Source organism: Heterocephalus glaber, unplaced genomic scaffold (genome assembly GCF_053883595.1).
Source record: "Heterocephalus glaber isolate CG9 unplaced genomic scaffold, H.glaber_assembly_v1.0 deba00001460, whole genome shotgun sequence".
NCBI classification, from domain to species: Eukaryota; Metazoa; Chordata; class Mammalia; order Rodentia; family Bathyergidae; genus Heterocephalus; species Heterocephalus glaber.
This window is the reverse complement of record NW_028258307.1, coordinates 3,504,087-3,521,670: the sequence shown is the minus strand read 5'-3', so window position 1 is coordinate 3,521,670 and position 17,584 is coordinate 3,504,087. Positions and strand designations below refer to the sequence as shown.

The window sequence follows — 17,584 nt, the reverse complement described above, 5'->3', positions numbered from 1 at the left end:
GCCCCTCCCACTACCCCTACCCCTTTGGACCTTTTCTTCCTATTTTGCATTATCGACTATACATTCTAATCATTGGTACATTTTAGGTATACAATATAATGACATTCATCATTGGAAATTTGCACCTTTACATAGTCTCTCTTGGTTCTTATTTTTCACCCTTGCCCAGCCCTCCCTTCAACCCCTCCAGCCCTCCCTATTTACCAAGATTTTGTTCCTATTTTTCCATTTTCTCATATTAATCCCATTCCCTTCTATCCTTTCCCTTAGCCCTCCCACTTCCTTCCCCTTTGCCCCCTTTCTTCCTATTTCACATTACCTATTATACATTTAGTCCTTATTTACACTTTCAGTTTCTCTCACCAGAGAAACTATTTGGTATTTACACATGTGTGTCCTATTTATTTCACTTAAGAGTATCACCTCAATGTGCATCCACTTAGCTATAAATGTCTCTAATTTCTCATTTTTTATGGCTGAGTAGTACTCCATTTTATTAAAAAACCACATTTTCTTTATCCAGTCACCAGTTGATGGGCATTTGGGCTGTTTCCAAGTTTTAGCTATTATAAACTGTGCTGCTATGAACATGGGTGCACATATATCACTGTGGTATGATTCTTTTAATTCTTTGGGGAAGATCTCCAGCAGTTTTCCATTATATTTTTAAAAGTTTAAATATAAATAAAATAGCAAGAGGAAACCTGAGTTCCCATTTTCATTTTCCCTCCCTTGGAGTGTAAGGAGACCCACAGCAGAGTAGCTCTTTTCTTTCAAAGTAAAAAAAAGGGGAGGGGAAAGTTACTGAAATCCATCTACTACTATCTCTGGTCAGGAAGCCAAGACATAGAGTTGAAGAGTCCAGCACAAGAGGTGTCCACAGAAATGCTGACTTTCCTCCCCACCTTACCCCACCCCTGGAAGGATCACTTCTCATATTTCTTAATTAAATGACCACAATCTCCAGAGAATTGCACAAGATCATATGGGAACAGGATCCAAAGACAAAGTTAGAAGGAATTTAGTGACCCTCTGGTGAAGTGCATGGCTTCTGACCTGTGTGATCATCAGACTCACTGTGTGTATGTGGAGGGGAGGGGTAACAAGCAAAGATTTCTGGGGTAACTTGGGCCCAGAGAGGTGTAATGACCAGGCCAACAAGAGGCAGGACTGGAACGAGGATCCTTGGCCTCCTGCCCTCAGTACTGTGGCCTCTGCACACTCACCTGGGCTTCCAGACCATCCTAGTTTTATCTTCAGTGAAACCCATTGGGTCCTGGAGGCTCCAAACACATGCATCTCTTTGGATAATGCTGTTGAAATTCAACACTGGAGCAGGAGGAGGGGTGGTGGGGTTGAGAGTCAAGTCCCATGGAATCAGGCTCAGATTCACCTGCCTACCCTTATATTCCCCCAAATCCCTAGGAGCAATGGTGCTCCTTTGCCAGGCAGTCAACTACTTGGCTTTCCAAGGTGCTCTCCTCTGCCCAGAGACATGGGATACTGGCCTGGGGTTGGAGCCAGGAAATCCAGCTGTGTCGTTTGCCTGGCCCAGCCCAGTGCTGATGCCTGGTTCCAGCCAACTCTGATTCATACACTTCATTATTTGGCCACATCCCATCCACTCTCCCTTTCTCCCTCCAGATAGCCCTCCCTGCAGGTGGTTGGTGGACTGGCCTGGGTTGTTCTGTCCTAGGAACCAGGTGGTATACCCCTAGGTAGCAGATTGGATAGTACCTATTTGCATAAAATCAAAGAAAGACTTCTTTTATCCTTGAATACTTTCCCATGCTTGTTTTTCCTATATTCTTATAGTTTGGGGCCAAGAAAAATCCTCAAGAGAAGGAATTGAAAATAAAAGCAATATCGCCTTACATTTCCATATAATTTTGTATCTACAGACTTTCATATACATTATCTCAGATATTTGACCCTCAACCACTCTGAAGGTTTGTTATTGAAGGCTTTAAGTCCAAGAGCCTGCACAGCCCACTCACCAATGTCTCCTCTTGCTTCTGCTCCCCTGTCTGCACAGAAGATACGGAAGAGGAACAACTGCTCCTCACAATGGGTGGGAGCCAGGCTAAGGGCAGCACCGAGCCTGGAGAAGTGAGGTCAGAAATCAATAGAGCTCACTGGTTTTAGTGACATTTAAAAATACATCTTATAGAAATTTAACATTTGTCAAAAGTAGAGAACGATGAACCACTTAGTCCTGGTCACTCAGATAAAAGAAAATCATCAACCTCTGTCCACACCGCTTTCAACAGTATCATTGACCACTCCACTTTCTATGGTCATAAATGAATTTTTTAAAGCAAATCTATAAAAGCATCAAATATTCAGTCAGTGCTCAAATGTCCTGCAGGTCTACCTATCATACTTGGTTGATAGCTTTTAAGTCTCTTTGAATGTATACATTGCTGCTCCCTTTCCTTTTCCCTTGTATACATTATTTTTGAAGAAACTACATCATTTTTCCTGTAGAATTGCTCACATTCTGGATTATGTTGACTGTGTTTTAAAAACACGTTCTGAGCAGGACTTAGAGGAAAAACAAGTCCTTCCCAGCCTCGGGGAGTCCCCACACCATCCATCACCCGCCTCCCCTCTGTAGCTGTAACTCCTTGTTCCAGTACAAATAAAATTGACAACTATGTCCCGTAAACAAAGTTTATGACATTCTGTTCTCATATGATTCAGAAGACACTGTCTTCTTTCAAGGCAAAGTTACAAAACTGTCTGCCTTTGTCCTGTTCCAGTAAACTCACTTGCTACGTGACTAGAAAGACCACCCCCTTCGACAAAATGTATAGACGCTAAAACTTCTCTTGGTTCAATGCTCTTCCTATAGACAAGAATCCATTGAGCCAGTGTACACCTTAAACCTGAAATACAGTCCTCCGGTTTCAGTCTGTGGATCTCTCCAGTCTCTTAGATTCCCTCAACAGTTCCCATATGCCAGGTATTTCCTGTAACATGGTAGAGCTGTAGGTCTAACATACAAGGTGTGATGATGAGCAAGAATATGTCATGGGCTGGATACAATTAGGAGGCCCCTAATGCCCACTGATCTCTCTTTGTGTGATGCTCGTAGGCATTGGTGGGCATGTGTAGGTCCATTCGTTCATAAGGGGTTTGCAAAATGGTGATTCTAGTGTTACATCTTTATTCATCAGCTGGAATTCTTCCAGAGAGCTTTTTCTCTTCAGTCCTATTTTTTAAAAAAGCAAATTAAACTTTTTATTCCCTTCCTCTTTTTTGCTTTTACAGTTTTCAAATAAGTTGATTCCCTACTGTGTCATCATAAAATGATCTATGAGCTAATTTTTATTATTTTTAAAATCAACTCACAGGTTTTAACCATTTTGATGCACTTACTATTCTTGTGTCAAATAGGCCCATCTTTGGCTTCCTCTGGGTCCTGATTTCTTTTCTTTTCTTTTCTTTTCTTTTTTCACAGAAAGTGGTTTATTGCTTTCGTTTTAGAATAAAATAAATTCTTGGAAACTTTAGAAAAAATATTCTTAGAACTGTAAAACTCTTCTAAAACACTGCATTGTCAGTTAATCCACAAAGCATGGCGGAGACAGGCGCTGGGCTCAGAAGTGGGCCCTGTGCTTCCGGTGCTGTACTGGGTGTCAGGCCAGACTTTCTTGCCCTGCTACCTACAGGGCCTCTTCTTCTCCTGCACCCGCTCTCAGCTCTTCTTCACCACGCCCCGCTGCACGATCCTATGTGGGACCCTGTGGCGGTGCCTACTGTGGGGCAAACTAGGCCAGGAGCAGGGTCCAAGGAAGGCAGAGGCCCCACGTAAGGCCCTGGTCCAGCTCTGGGCTCGGTGCGCCTGCTAGAGCCCGAGTTCCCAGCCACCACACATGTCTGAGGCAGGAAAACAAGGCTGCCCACTCTTGGCAGCTCTGACAGTTCTCCTCCGGGGCTGATTTTGGCCTCCAGCCCTGGCTGAGGAGCAGTGGGATCCTCAGCAGCTCAAGGGGCAAGAGGCCCTAAGTCCTGATTTCTTCTAAAGCAACTTCAGCTGCCTTTGACAATTTCTTTGTTTTAGGAACAATAAAAAAATTAATGCATTACCTTACATTTTTCCTGTCTTGGTCCTTTAATCTAGCAGGTTTTTAAATTTTTTTAAATTTTTAAAATTTTTTTATTTTTTGGTACCGGGGATCGAACTCAGGTCCTTGCACTTGCGCAGCAGGCTGCGAAACCACTGAACTAACCTCTAACCACTAACCTCTTTCCCCGGCCCTAGCAGTTTTTTTAAAGAACGTTGATTCCTTTTGGTGTTTAGGAACTAGATCAGGATACAAACTAGCTGGGCTTATTACTTACTGAGTGTGTGTTCTCTAGCTTTCTCAGTGGACATAGGTAGGAGACATAAACACACATGCACATGTATATTTATTTTTATTTTTATTTCAATATTTGTGGCTTTCAGGATCAGAGGCAGGAGGGTCCACAGTGATTGTTGGCATCCTGGAAAGCTAGAGCATCCAGTCATTGTTCAATCCAAGAAGCTGGAAGCTGTGCAACAAAAGAGATCAAGGATGCAGAGCAAAGGCCTGGAAGTTCCCTGGAGAGCCGCTGCTGAGTCTGCATTAGAAGGCTGATGGCACTGGAGTCTGATGTTCACAGGCAACCGCAGCAAAAAGATCCACCTGCTCAAGCAGAATGGAACTTCCAACAACGTAGCAGACTTCCTCTCTCCTGCCCTTGCATGCCCTCCTGGCTGCAAGCCTACTGATGGTACCAACCAGTCAGGGCAGGTCCTTCCCATTTGGTTTGCTGGCTCACGTGCCAATCACCTCTGGAACCACCCCCACAGACACACCCAGAAGTGTTTCCACTGATCTGCTAGGCATTCCTTCACCCAGTCAAGCTGACATCACAATTAACAGTCACAACAGCTGCATCTGTGGGGAACTGTCTTATTAATTATACCCAAAGCACGTTGTGAGCCCTGCAGGCTATCAAGTGTTCACCCCACAACTGGCTTTTGAGAAGTGAATCGGGCCGAAGCCTACACATGGAGGTCAGAGTGACTCACAACCAAATTCCGTTCCCAGAGTGAAGAACTTCTTTGCTAAAAAGACAAGGTTAATTTTCTTCTTAGTAAATATTTATTTATTTATTTTTAAATTTTATTTTACTGGTACAATTTAGGTATACAATATAATGACACTCATCATTGGAAATTTGCACCTTTACGTAATCTCTCTTGGTTCTTATTTTTCCCCCTTCCCCTTCCCTCCCTTCAACCCCTCCATCCCTCCCTATTTACAAAGACTTTGTTTCCATTTTTTCATTTCCTCATAGTAATTCCATTCCCTTCTTTACTTCTCCCCTACTGCTCCCACTTCCCCTTCCCCTTTTCCCCTTTTCTTCCTATTTCACATTACCTGTTACACCTTTTAGTTCTTATTTACATTTTCAGTTTCTCACACTAGAGAAACCGTTCAGTATTTATACATGTGTGTCCTATTTATTTCACTTAAGCGTATCACCTCAATGTGCATCCATTTAGCTAAAAATATCTCTAATTTCTCATTTTTTATGGCTGAGTAGTACTCCATTTCATTTTTTTAAAAAAAAACACACATTTTCTTTATCTAGTCTCCAGTTGATGGGCATTTGGGCTGTTTCCAAGTTTTAGCTATTACAAATTGTGCCGCTATAAACATAGGTGCACATATATCACTGTGGTATGATTTTTTTAATTCTTTGGGGAAGATAACCAGCAGGGGAATAGCTGGGTCAAATGGAACTTCCAGTCCTAGTTCTTTGAGGTATTTTCATACTGATTTCCACAGTGGTTGCACCAGTCTACACTCCCACCATCAGTGGAGCAGAGTTCCTCTTTCCCCACAGCCCTGCCAGCATTTGTTATTGGTTGATTTCAGGATAGCAGCCATTCTTTCTGGGGTGAGGTAGAATCTCAGTGTTGTTTTCATTTGCATCTCTTGAATGACCAGTGATGTCGAACATTTTTTCATATGTTTATTTGCCATTTCTACTTCTTTTTCTGAGAAATGTCTGTTCATTTTAGATGCCCATTTTTGGATTGGGTCTTTAAATTTGGGAGGTCTGATTTTTTAAAGTTCTTTATAGATTCTAGTTAGTAGACCTTTGAGGAATAGCAGGTGAAAATTTTTTCCCACATAGTGGGTTGTCTCTTCACACAGCTGGTGGTTTCTCTTGCTGTGCAGAAGCTTTTTAATAAGAAGAGATCCCACTTGTTGATTGTTTGTGCTAGTTCATGGCCAATTGAGGTTTTGTTCATAAAATCTTTCCTTACACCAATGTCTTCAAGGGTTCTACCTAACCTCTGTTCCAGCTGATTCAGCATTTCTATTTTAAGATTTAGATCTTTAATCCATTTTGATTTTAGTTTAGTGCATGGTGAGCAATATAGGTCTAGTTTTTTTAAATTCTTTTATTGGTACATTTTAGGTATACAATCCGTTTACATTTATCATTGGGTGTTTGTACCTGTACATGATGTACCTTAGTTCTTATTTTTTTCCCCATTACCTGTGCACCCTTCATCCCCTCCACCCTTCCCTATTTACATAGATTTCGTTTCCATTTTTTTTCTTTTCTCATAATTTTTCCTTTCCCTTCTTCCCTTTCCCCTTCCCCTCCCACCACCCCTACACCTTTGAACCTTTTCCTATTTCAAATTATCAATTACTCATTTTAATCATTTTAGTCCTTATTTACACTTTCAGTTTCTCACACTAGAGAAACTATTCAGTATTTACACATGTGTGTCCTATGTATTTCACTTAAGAGTATGGCCTCAATATGCATCCATTTAGCTATAAAAGTCTCTACTTTCTCATTCTTTATGGATGGGTAGTACTCCATTATATTTAAAAACCACATCTTCTTTATCCAGTTTCCAGTTGATGGGTACCTGGGCTGCTTCCAAGCTTTAGCTATTATGAACTGTGCCGATATAAACATGGGTGCACATATATCACTGTGGTATGATTCTTTTAATTCTTTGGGGAAGATACCCAGCAAGGGAATAGCTGGGTCAAATGGGACCTCTAGTCCTAGTTCTCTGAGGTATTTCCATACTGACTTCCACAGTAGTTGCACCAGTCTACACTCCCACCAACAATGGAGCAGGGTTCCTCTTTTCCCACAGCCCTGCCAGCATTTGTTATTGGTTGATTTCTTGATAGCAGCCATTCTTTCTGGGGTGAGGTGGAATCTCAGTGCTGTTTTCATCTGCATCTCTTGAATGTAGGTCTAGTTTTAATCTTTGGCAAGTTGAAACCCAATTTTTCCAGCACCATTTATTAAAGAGGCTATCTTTCCTCCAGTGAGAGTGGTTGGCTCCTTTGTGGAAGATGAGGTGGCTGAGTGTGTCTGGAGTTGTTTCGGCATCTTTTAATCCTCGAGTCTGCTTCTTTGCCAGTATCATGCTGTTTTTATCACAGTAGCTTTGTAGTATAGTTTCAAGTTGGAGGTTGTGATACCCTCTGCCAAGACAAGGGTAATTATTAACCATAACCTACATTTTTTTCTGTTCTGTTCCTAATTCGAGAATGCTCTGTCTCTTCCTCTACAAGCCTTGCCTGCATTAGCAATGTATCCATAGCAACTCCACACAGACCCTCCACGTAGCCCCTTTACCTCAATCTAACTATGATGTCAGCAATAAATATTGACAGCTCTGGGTGTCCAGGCCCTTCTTGTTCAGCATTGCTTGCATGAGCATTGGTCATCCCAGTTATCTGTATCTCTGTCTCTTTAACTCTGTCTCCAGGTCTTTCTTCTGGGCATGCATCATAGCACTGAGCAGGAGCTCGGGATTCACTGAGGTGGTCTCTTATATATATCCATTTATGGAAAACTATGAGTTCATTTCCAGTCCAACACCACAAGATGCATTCTGTTTTCTCCCTTTCTGCATCTGCAATATCCTTTCCTAATGGTCAAAAATCTGGCTCTCACTATCCTGAATACATTCACCAGTTTGCTAACTCTCCTTCTGTTGCTCAGAGCTGCTGCCACTTCAAGTCCTATTGGGATCCCATTGCCCACCCCACTGGAGCTCCAACCTCCCACCCTGGGCTGCCACCACTGACCCTCCATGGGGACACCCTCCTAATCCCACCCATACCCTGATATCCAGCTTATCCTCCACCCAGTCATCTCTTCATCCCACTCAGCCTACAACCCCTGCACTGGGCACCTTCACATCCGTAGGAACACCCTCTGACCTTCGGGGTGCCTGTCCCAGTACCCTAACATGACAGCTGCTTTACCAAGCTTCACTGACTGGCTTCAGGACTGAGTTGCTCAAGAAGAGAAAGAGGATGAAGAAGAAAAAGAGCACCTACATTTTCTTTTTAACAAAGAAAATATTTCAACCACTCTTGAAATATATTTCCAGGATTACACAATTTTCCTTAGTATCTTTGATTGTCTATATTTTTGTCTTTTCTCTTAAACTATAAATCTTGATTTCTAACAACATCTAGATTATTACTTGCTTTATCTTACTGAAGCTTTAATGGTTTCAGAAAAGCAGAACCAGTACTATGACAAACAATGGCTGATGAAAGCAGTTTAAGACTTTTTGGAGTTCTTTCTATCTTTGAAGTACATCCCACTAAGGATGTGCAGAGAAATTACTGTATTTTGGAGTATTTTAAAATAATCACTCTCCATGTGGTTAAGCCACCAATTTAAAGTGCAATTATGTTTGTTTGCTTCATTTTGTTTTTGAACATTAGGGGTGGTTGGAGAAAGAAAGGGAAGATGAATGTGGTAAAATAAACAAAAGCAAACCAACCTCAGGCAGAAAGAGTCGTAAAGGGGACTAGTTCAGTATGAGTGATATGAAAATGCCGGAAGGATAAGAAGGGAGGAGTCCAAGAAGTTAGGAGATAGCACAGAATAGAAAAGAATTAAGATGTGTTATGTAGATGTACCAACTCCCCATTAAGAATGTGATCATTATGTACTACAAACAAGGACTCATAAAAAAATAAAAATTGAAAAAAGAAGAGAACTGATGGGCTGTGAAGCCTATGCAGCCCCTTTGAGAACAATTTGGCAACAATCACCAGCACACACGAGGACTTAGCCTTTGGCCCAGGAAGCCTACTTCTAAGAATCTATTCCCCAGAGCAGCATAAATAGCATAGACTTTCGAGTCCATTCAATGCAGCACAATTTGCAATAGTAAAAGATGAGGGAAAACACGAGTATCCGTCAAGACACAGAAAGAATCATGACATAGGCATAGACATAGACATAGACATAGACAAAGAACCATGGGGGTCAGGGTGAAGCAAAGCCTGGAGAAACAGAAATTAGGGAGAAACAATTTACAAGAGAGAAATAGAGAGAGAGAGAAGAGAAAAGAATCAAGTCACTCCTGGAGTTTGCATAACGTAGATGCTCAGTGAATATTTGTTCATAAACAAATAAGTTGGCTAGATCAGGAAGAAGGAATGGCACTGATAGAGAGACACAGTGAGAAAAACAAAACCAAATCATGCAGGCCACAAAAAGGGAACAAAGAGGAGGACTGGCCCTTCCTTTTCTATGCATCAGCTTCCTAAGATGCTTTAAGTCTCCTGGGATCCAAAGATTTACCTCAAGTGGAGACCAAATCCGTGTTTTTCAAACTCTACCCTTGTCCCTACTGCCTGCAGGAATGATCAGAACTATAGTACAGTATGTGACCCAACTGCTAGACTTTCTCTGTCCAATAGGTGAGATATAATAATGTATAGGTTAAATTTGCATTTCTTTATGAGGAGTAAAGTTGATTGCCTTTTAAAAAATCAACCACTCAACTCAATCACCGTTTTCGACATCTAGTGTACAGAAGTTCATAGTTGCCAGGCATGGTGAGGTGAAGAGTAAGACAGCTTCCCAGCAAATTCCATCCAGGCTTCTTCTCCCATCCCTTCTCCTCCTAGGTCAGCCAGACCTCAGGATATATTGGGGAGCCTTACTACAGGATGAACAGCACCATCTTGCCAGAAGTCTAAGTTATTCTCATTTCCTCCCTCACCTCATCCCTATACAAACCTGTGTACAAACCAAACAGGTGACAAATACATGCTTCTCTCCATCCTCTCATGGGCAATGTCAACATCTTACCCAGTGTCCATCGGGGCAGGCAGCAGAGGAAGCCCAGTGTGGGTTACGTGCCAAGGACTGGGTAAGTCAATACAAGGTGTGACCAAACTATGCGGTAAATATTTAAATAAAAAAATTAGAAGACGTGTTGCCATTAGTTCCCTTTAAAATAATCTCTCTCACTTAGAACACATGTATTCTGTTGTTCTTGCCACTTTCTGAAGCAGTCCTGGAAATCCTCTTGTTTGTGTGTCTTTATAAGTGACATCAATAATAGGATGACCAAAAGTCATTCAGTGAAAAGGCTGCATAAAACCATTATAGTGTATCTTTACCCGCTTATTCACTGGATCTGGGGCCAGGGGACTTTTGGCTCTTTCCCCAAAGTCAAAATGACCACAAAAGGTAAATTTTTTTAATCCATTCAGGACATTGAGACAGCCACAACTCAACTAAAGACACTCATGAGAGAGGACTTCCAGAGCTGCTTCAGAAAGTGGCAGGAATGATGAGATCAGTGTGTTCAAAGCAAGAAGAAGTATTGGAGAGGGATTAATAACAACGTGTCTTTTACTGAAATATATTATTTCAAAGTTAAACACCGTATTTTTCTATCACACCTGGTACATTGGAGAAATGGGAGCAATATTCCTGCCGACAGAGAGGATAGGTATAAAGAAGAAAAGAGGGAAAATAAGAATGAACCCCATAGTAAGGGTTGGAGTTGGAAGTAGTAATGTGACCCTGTGGTTTAACAGACAGGTAGACAGACAGATAGAAAAGTAAATAGAGCTACAAAGGGAATAGGTGTGTGTATCTCCACTGAGAGGCCCTGGGAATGCTCCAGTGGAAATGCAGCCAATGTGGCCCCAGGGATGGTGGTGACTGAGTAGCACTTTCTACTAAAAGGAACCAGTAGTCCGTGAAGGAAGGAAGTAGTCCATGATCCCAGGGCTGAGCAGAAAAAGTACAAGATGACCCTGGAACATTTTCTTTTCTGTACCAGAAAATAAGGAAATGTTCAAAGAATAATGGGGATATGTCAGAAGACATAACAACTAGCTTTGAAGGGCTCCTAATATTCAAATATGGAACATTTTGAATATCAAAAAATGATATTAATAGACTTTAATCATTTGGATAAAATAGGAAACCTGCACTGGTAAAAAAAAAAAAAGTAACATACAAATAAATCCATGTGAAAAAGAGAAGGCTCTTCCTTAGGCTAAAATGTCAAACTAATAAATATAGAATGATAACATTAGAAATCCATCACTTTAGAGTCGTCAGGATACAATTAATTCAGCCTAAAACATCAATGGAAGCTAAGGCTAGCAGGTAAAAGTGAGATGAGAAATAGAATTACATAGTTTCAAAGTGTCACCATGCCAAATACATTTTCAAGTAAGTTCAAGGAAGCGCTGTTGACTGCCCCAGATTGAAGGAGACTAGAGAGATATAACATCTGGATGTGACAGGGAATCCTGGACTGGACTGGGTCCTTTGCTAGAATCCCAGAGGGCCATTGGTAAAATGTAAATGAGGTCTCTGAGGGTCTCTGGGGAAGTTCTTTGTAGAGTTGAAATTGCTCCAAAATGAAATTACATAGGTAGACAGCGATGTGGGTGTAGACATAGGACCAGATGAAGATGGATGTATAGATATCAATAAATGCTAGAATGACACCCAAAGAACAACCTAATGGAACAAGAATAGGTAGGAAGATAAGGGAAGGGCGGAAGGCCGGGGATCAGGCTTCTTGATGTACACCTTTTAATGTACTTTTATTTTGAATTACACGATTATATGAACTCTTCAGAAAATAAGCCAGCTCTGAGACATAAAAAACACAACTCCCGGCTGGAGACTTAGCTCAGTGGCGCGACTCCTGCCTTGCAAGCGCAAGGTCCTGAGCTCAATTTTTGGAGTGCAAAAAATCCAACAAAACAAAAATGACTGACTGTGTCCCTCTCTACCTTATTGTGGCACTCAGCCTTGTTTGTCCCAAACCTAACCTGCCATCCGTCCTTGCCCTGTCAGGCCCTTGCACTGTGGGGATCATCACGGGGGAGTGTGACTCAGAGGGCACAGCACTCCCCGCATCCTTATCGCTCCTCCCTTTCCCCTCTAGTGACAGGTACAGGCTCACGTGTCCCTGATGCCCGGAGCCTCAGGGACCCCACCTGGGCCCCTTGCTCCTCATTCTCTCTGTGCCTCCTCTTGGGCAGGGTACACCAAGTCCTCGGCCCCACCTTCACTGCCTTCTCTTTCCTGCTCTAAGTCACTTAGCTCTCCTCAGACTCTGTCACATAATCTGTCCTGCCTCCCACTGCCTACGCCTCCTCTTTTGACATCCGATATCCTTCCTGGGGGCCTGGGGCCTTTGTCAAGCTGCCCTCACCCCTGGTCTAACCTCACAAAGGTCTCACCAGTGGTCTAAGCCCCTGCATCTGTAGCTCCAGACTATCTTGTCTTCTTTCTTCTTTCCTGTTCCAGGTGGAGACAGTCATTGTTCCATGCTAAATGGACCGACTATGAAATCGTTCCAACTCTACCATAACCACTTCCGTTTGGCAGTCTCTAACTCATTTCTCATAAATGCATGCTTTTCGTCACATCATGACTATCTCCCCCTTTCCCCTTTATCTTTGGATTTTTAACTTTACTCCTGCTGATTTCTTATAAATAATTTTATTATTAACAGCCCTGTCCCAATTACTTTTCTGCACTAAAAATGGCTCCAGTCCTCTCTGAGTCCTAGCTTCCTGGCCCACAGAGGTTTCCTCCAATACTGAAAACCTGTGGATGGAAATCTCTCAATTTGTGAACTTTGAGAAATCACGGACAGCAAGGCCAGAGATCCAAAAGTGTGGTTCTGATTTTCCAAAGGTCGACAGTGAATTCTTACAATTCTAGTCTTGGTAAGTTTGCCATCAGTCTTAGAGAAAATCACAGAAATCAAAGGGCTGCTTCGTGTACACATTCTCTAAGCCGCATTTCCTTTCACTGACAAGGTTGGTTCTGGTGAATCAGGAAGATGCCATAAATAAATTGTATCTGGATTTCAAGCAATGAGTGTTTTGACAACCAGATGAGCAAGAGGAAAATATTGTCCAGATTAAGATGAAATCAGGAGGCTTTTGTAGCTGGTTGAGCGTGTCCAAAGATGTTGACTAGTGGGCTGGTCTCAGCCACAAGGGATGTGTGCTAAAGGCACGACCCAAAAAGAAGAACAAGGGAATGACTGATTATCACAGAAGTCAGGAGAGTTGGGGGGATAGAAGGCCTGTGATTACGGAAGGGCACAAAGAGGGCTTTGAAGGGTCAAGTACTGTTCTATTTCTTGACCTGGATAATCGTCACCAGAATGTATATGTTGTCCTTGAAAATGAACATACTTTTCATGTGCCCTTTTCTACATTTGTTACAAGAAAAAAATTTTAAGGAGTAAATCTCAAGTCTTTCTTTTATTGCAGTCCAAAGGGGAAAAAAAACCACCCAAATCCCAGGTGAATCTGATCCATGTGATACGTGGGAAAGATGAGGAGTTAGGTGATCCAGGCTGCATTCTGCGAAGAGTCATCTGTGCCCTGCTCTTCTGCCGCTGGCTGGGGTCCCCGCTGGACATCCTGCACAGCACACCCAGGGCTGCTCTCTCCTGAGAGTTAGGCAAACAGGGAAAGGTGGGGTCCTCGCTCTATGGGATGTGAGGAGCCTGCTTTTCCTGCTGGGTCACGTTGGATATCGCCAATGGGGTGCTGAGGAGCAGTTGCAGACAGCAGCTGACATCGTCTTCAAACCTGGAAAGCTCTTCCACGGGGGAGGAACCCAATCTGCACTCCAGAAGACCAAATGACAGCCGGAAGCCACTGTGAGGCTAACTTGAGCTCAATCAATCCGTTTCTAACAAAAAGAATGGCTTTAGGAAGTCGTAAGCATCCCCCAACCCCCATGCGTTCATACTAAGGCTGAGGCCTCCTGCTTTGGGTGTCTTAAAGGTCATAGGAGAGTAAATGAGCTTTTTCTTCTTCTTCTTCTTCTTCTTTTTTTATTGTTTTGGTACCAGGGATCAAACTCAGGTCCTTGAGCTTGCCCAGCAGGCGGCGAAACCACTGAGCTAACTCCCCGGCCAAGAGTAAATGAGCTTTGATGACCTCTGTGGTGGCTTCCAGCTCTTCGGGCTTGTTCTCTCCTGCCACCTGCTGGCCCAACCCTCATCCCTTGTTCCTCCTGGGCATTGGTGGCATCCATTCAGCACAATACAGTTCCGAGAAGCTCTGTCACCCAGAGGTCTATCCTAGAGCTACCAGAGCCATAAGTTCCCAGATGGCCTGGGCTCGAAGAGACCTCAGAGCTCGTCCCAAGCAGAGCTCTCACGTATAAAAACTTGACATTTAACCTATAAAACCAGGTTTGTTATGTAACATATTATTGGATAGACACAAAGTCTCAAAGCAGGAAGCAAGGTGAGCACACCTATATCCCACACGTAGAATACACCAAGGCAGGTCTCGCAAAGGATAGCAAACTCAGCTCCACCTGGAAGGATGACAAAGGGGCCACACTGAAGTGAATCTACTCTTTCCATTCCCACTGTCCCAAGCCAAATGAGGGGCCTTCAAGACCCTGAGCATGGAGCTGGTTACGGCGACACACATGTAACCACAGCTTTTGGGAGGCGAAGGCAAGAGGATAGACAGGAGTTTGAGGCCAGCCTAGACCACATAGTGAAGCCAAGGCCGGCCTGAACAACATAGTGACACCCTGTCTCAACAAAAGAACAAATTGAGGGTGGACCTGGGGTGGGGTGTGCAGGTCAGGAGGAGAGATGGGTATCAACCCTCCGTGCCTGCAGACCCATCTTTGGCAACCCTTTCCATAAAGGCTGCTCCTGCTTCGCACCTGGGGAATTCTACAAGCAGGAGGCTAGCGAAAGCCGTCCACAGGGGCAGGATGAGGAGTCAGTGGTAGCAGTTGGCCAAATGGGACTGGCTTCATTTGGAAGTGGAGTGTCCCTATGGTGAAATGGAAACACAGGGAGAAGGCTGGGTTCCGGGTGAAGCCTAGTGCTGAGACTTCACTGAAGAGGGCAGCCTGCCACGGCAGAGGACTCAAGCCTCAGAGGGGCTGAAGTGGGGAAAGGTTGAAAGGACCCCGCTTGGAAGCACATTCTGGGAAGCAGAACTATGGGCCTGGAGATCCTGTTAGTCAGCCAGAAGAACCCACAGAAGGGCCCCAGGAAGAATTTGTGTTGAGGCAACTGCTGCTTTGGGGCCATTGCTATGCTTTATATCTAGATATTCCCCCAAAGTCCCATGCACTCATAGGGAAGTGCTTTGCTGCATTGGGAGGTGACTGGATCATGGGGGCATGATACTCATCAATGGATCCATCCACTGATGAGTTTACAGTAAATGTGATGTTGGGAGGTGGAGCCTAGTTAGGAGGGTCACTTCACTAGGGGTGTGGCCTGGAGAAAGGTGTGTCTCCCTCCCTGGCTCCTTTCTTTCTGCTTCCTGTCCGCCATGCTGTGAGCAGCTGCCCTCTGCCAGGGCCCCCTGCCATACTGGAGCCAGCCAACTGTGGACTGAAACATGAGCCAAAATAAACCTACCCTCCTTTAAGTTGTGGCTGTCAGGTGTTGTGTCTCAGGGATGAGAAGGTGACTAAGACAGCCACCAATAGCCAGATAATAGCAATTCTTGTCACGAAAGACGTTCTCCTTCTTCTCTAATGCCCGCGCACTAGAGCACAAGGGCTGATCTTCCTTACACCTGTCTTCTCCAGCTTTGTTCCCAATTCTGAAGGAGCTGGCTGCTGAGGAAGAAGCAGAGTGAGGACTCATACCTGAACCAAGAAGAGGGCTGAAATTTTGAATTACAAGAGATATAGAAAGTTTGACTTGAACAAAATGAGTTTTCAGTACCTACGAGGCAGCTGCTTGCTTGCTTCTCTTTTTCTTTTTTTCTGTCTTTCTCTCTCTCCCTTCTTTCTTTCCTTCCTTTCCTTTCTTTCTTTCTTTCTTCCTTTCTCCCTCTCTCTCTCTCTCTCTCTCTCTCTCTCTTTCCATACCACAGATTGAACTTGGGACTTTGCTCTTGTGAGGCAGGCGCTGGAACCACTGAGCTAAATCCCCAACCCAGACAGCTGCTATCTTTATTGGAACTGTTTCTATATCTGAAAGTCATAACATCTAATCTGTTCCTTCACGATGTCATCAGAGAGGGAAGGAGAAATCAGAGCATTGTTAAAGAAAGTGATACGGGAAAAAAGCCACTTCTTTTTTCCTTCCAAGTTCAACTCCTTCAATGGACCACTTATTTACTGGCTTCTCTTGTAAGGCTTGAGTTCCTCATGGCACTACATGGCCACACCGAGGCAGCTGCCTCTTTAGAGTGACGCCCTGCCCTGTTCTCATACTGTGAGCGGTCTGGTCTCGCCTTCCTTGCGTGTATCACCTGCCTGGCCCTGTAGCATTAGAATTTAGAGTTTCTGTTCTCCTTCTGTTCCTCACTTTCCAGTTGGCAAACAGAGGCTGACGGGACAAATGGTTCATCTTGGGTCATAGCTGTAAAAAGAATAGCAGAGCTATCCACCTCACCTCATCCCAGGGGAAATTCTGGGGTAGAATCTGAGTGTGGCTCCTTTTCCTCCTATCTACCATTCCTGAAAATCCTCCTCTCATGTTGGGCTTTTTCCCCATCCTTTCTGCTGGGGTGAGAAGAGGTGCCAGGCCCCTGGCTGGTGATAGGAGCAGGATGGGTATGGGGGAGAATCGAAGGGGAGATAGCACAGAAGACTGGAGTTGCCTGAGGCCAGTCTGGCACATGTGCACACACACACACACACATTCAAGCACAAACAGAGAGAAGCTGCTCTCCCCTCTCTCTGGCTGAGCCATGGATTCCTCCAGGACAAGGAGCCGGCAGAATCCCTGGGCTCAGCTGATAATGATCCAAAGCTTCTGCCTTTAACTGAAAAACAAAAACAAAAACCCCACTGATAATCCCACTGCTTGCCACAAGAAGGGGAACTCGGAACAGTCATCACCATTTACCCTTTTAGACCTTTCGAATTCTGAACCATGTGTACCTACTGGTGTAACTGGGAAAATGTTAACAATTCTTGACCCCGAAGCCCAGCAGATTCAAGTCACGAGGGCCTGAAGGGAAGAGGCAGCTGCTGAGGTGAGGGGCTGTGTGCTTCTTTCACCCTTTGATCTTGAGGACTGAACATTAGCCTCAGGGGCTATCTTGTATTAATAGAAGCGAAGGGAAAAAAGTCCAGGTAGTTGATGTATTGTTCTATTGAGCAAGATTTTGCTCTGTTACAAAGCACCAACCATTGGTTTTAAACATGGCACCATAACACTCTCTTCCATGGCAAAAAAGGGACAAAGCAGGGAGCAGCTTCCCTTGGGCTGGGGATGGGAACATGAGCCACTTTTCTTCTTGTTGTT

At 43.8% G+C, this 17,584-nt stretch overlaps 1 non-coding gene across 1 annotated transcript; it reads right to left on the bottom strand.

The window, feature by feature from the left end:
- Positions 1–3,876: 3,876 nt before the first annotated feature.
- On the bottom strand, positions 3,877–4,007 carry LOC147826872 (small Cajal body-specific RNA 20). Its single transcript, XR_015453401.1, has one exon.
- Between the last annotated feature and the right edge of the window lie 13,577 nt (positions 4,008–17,584).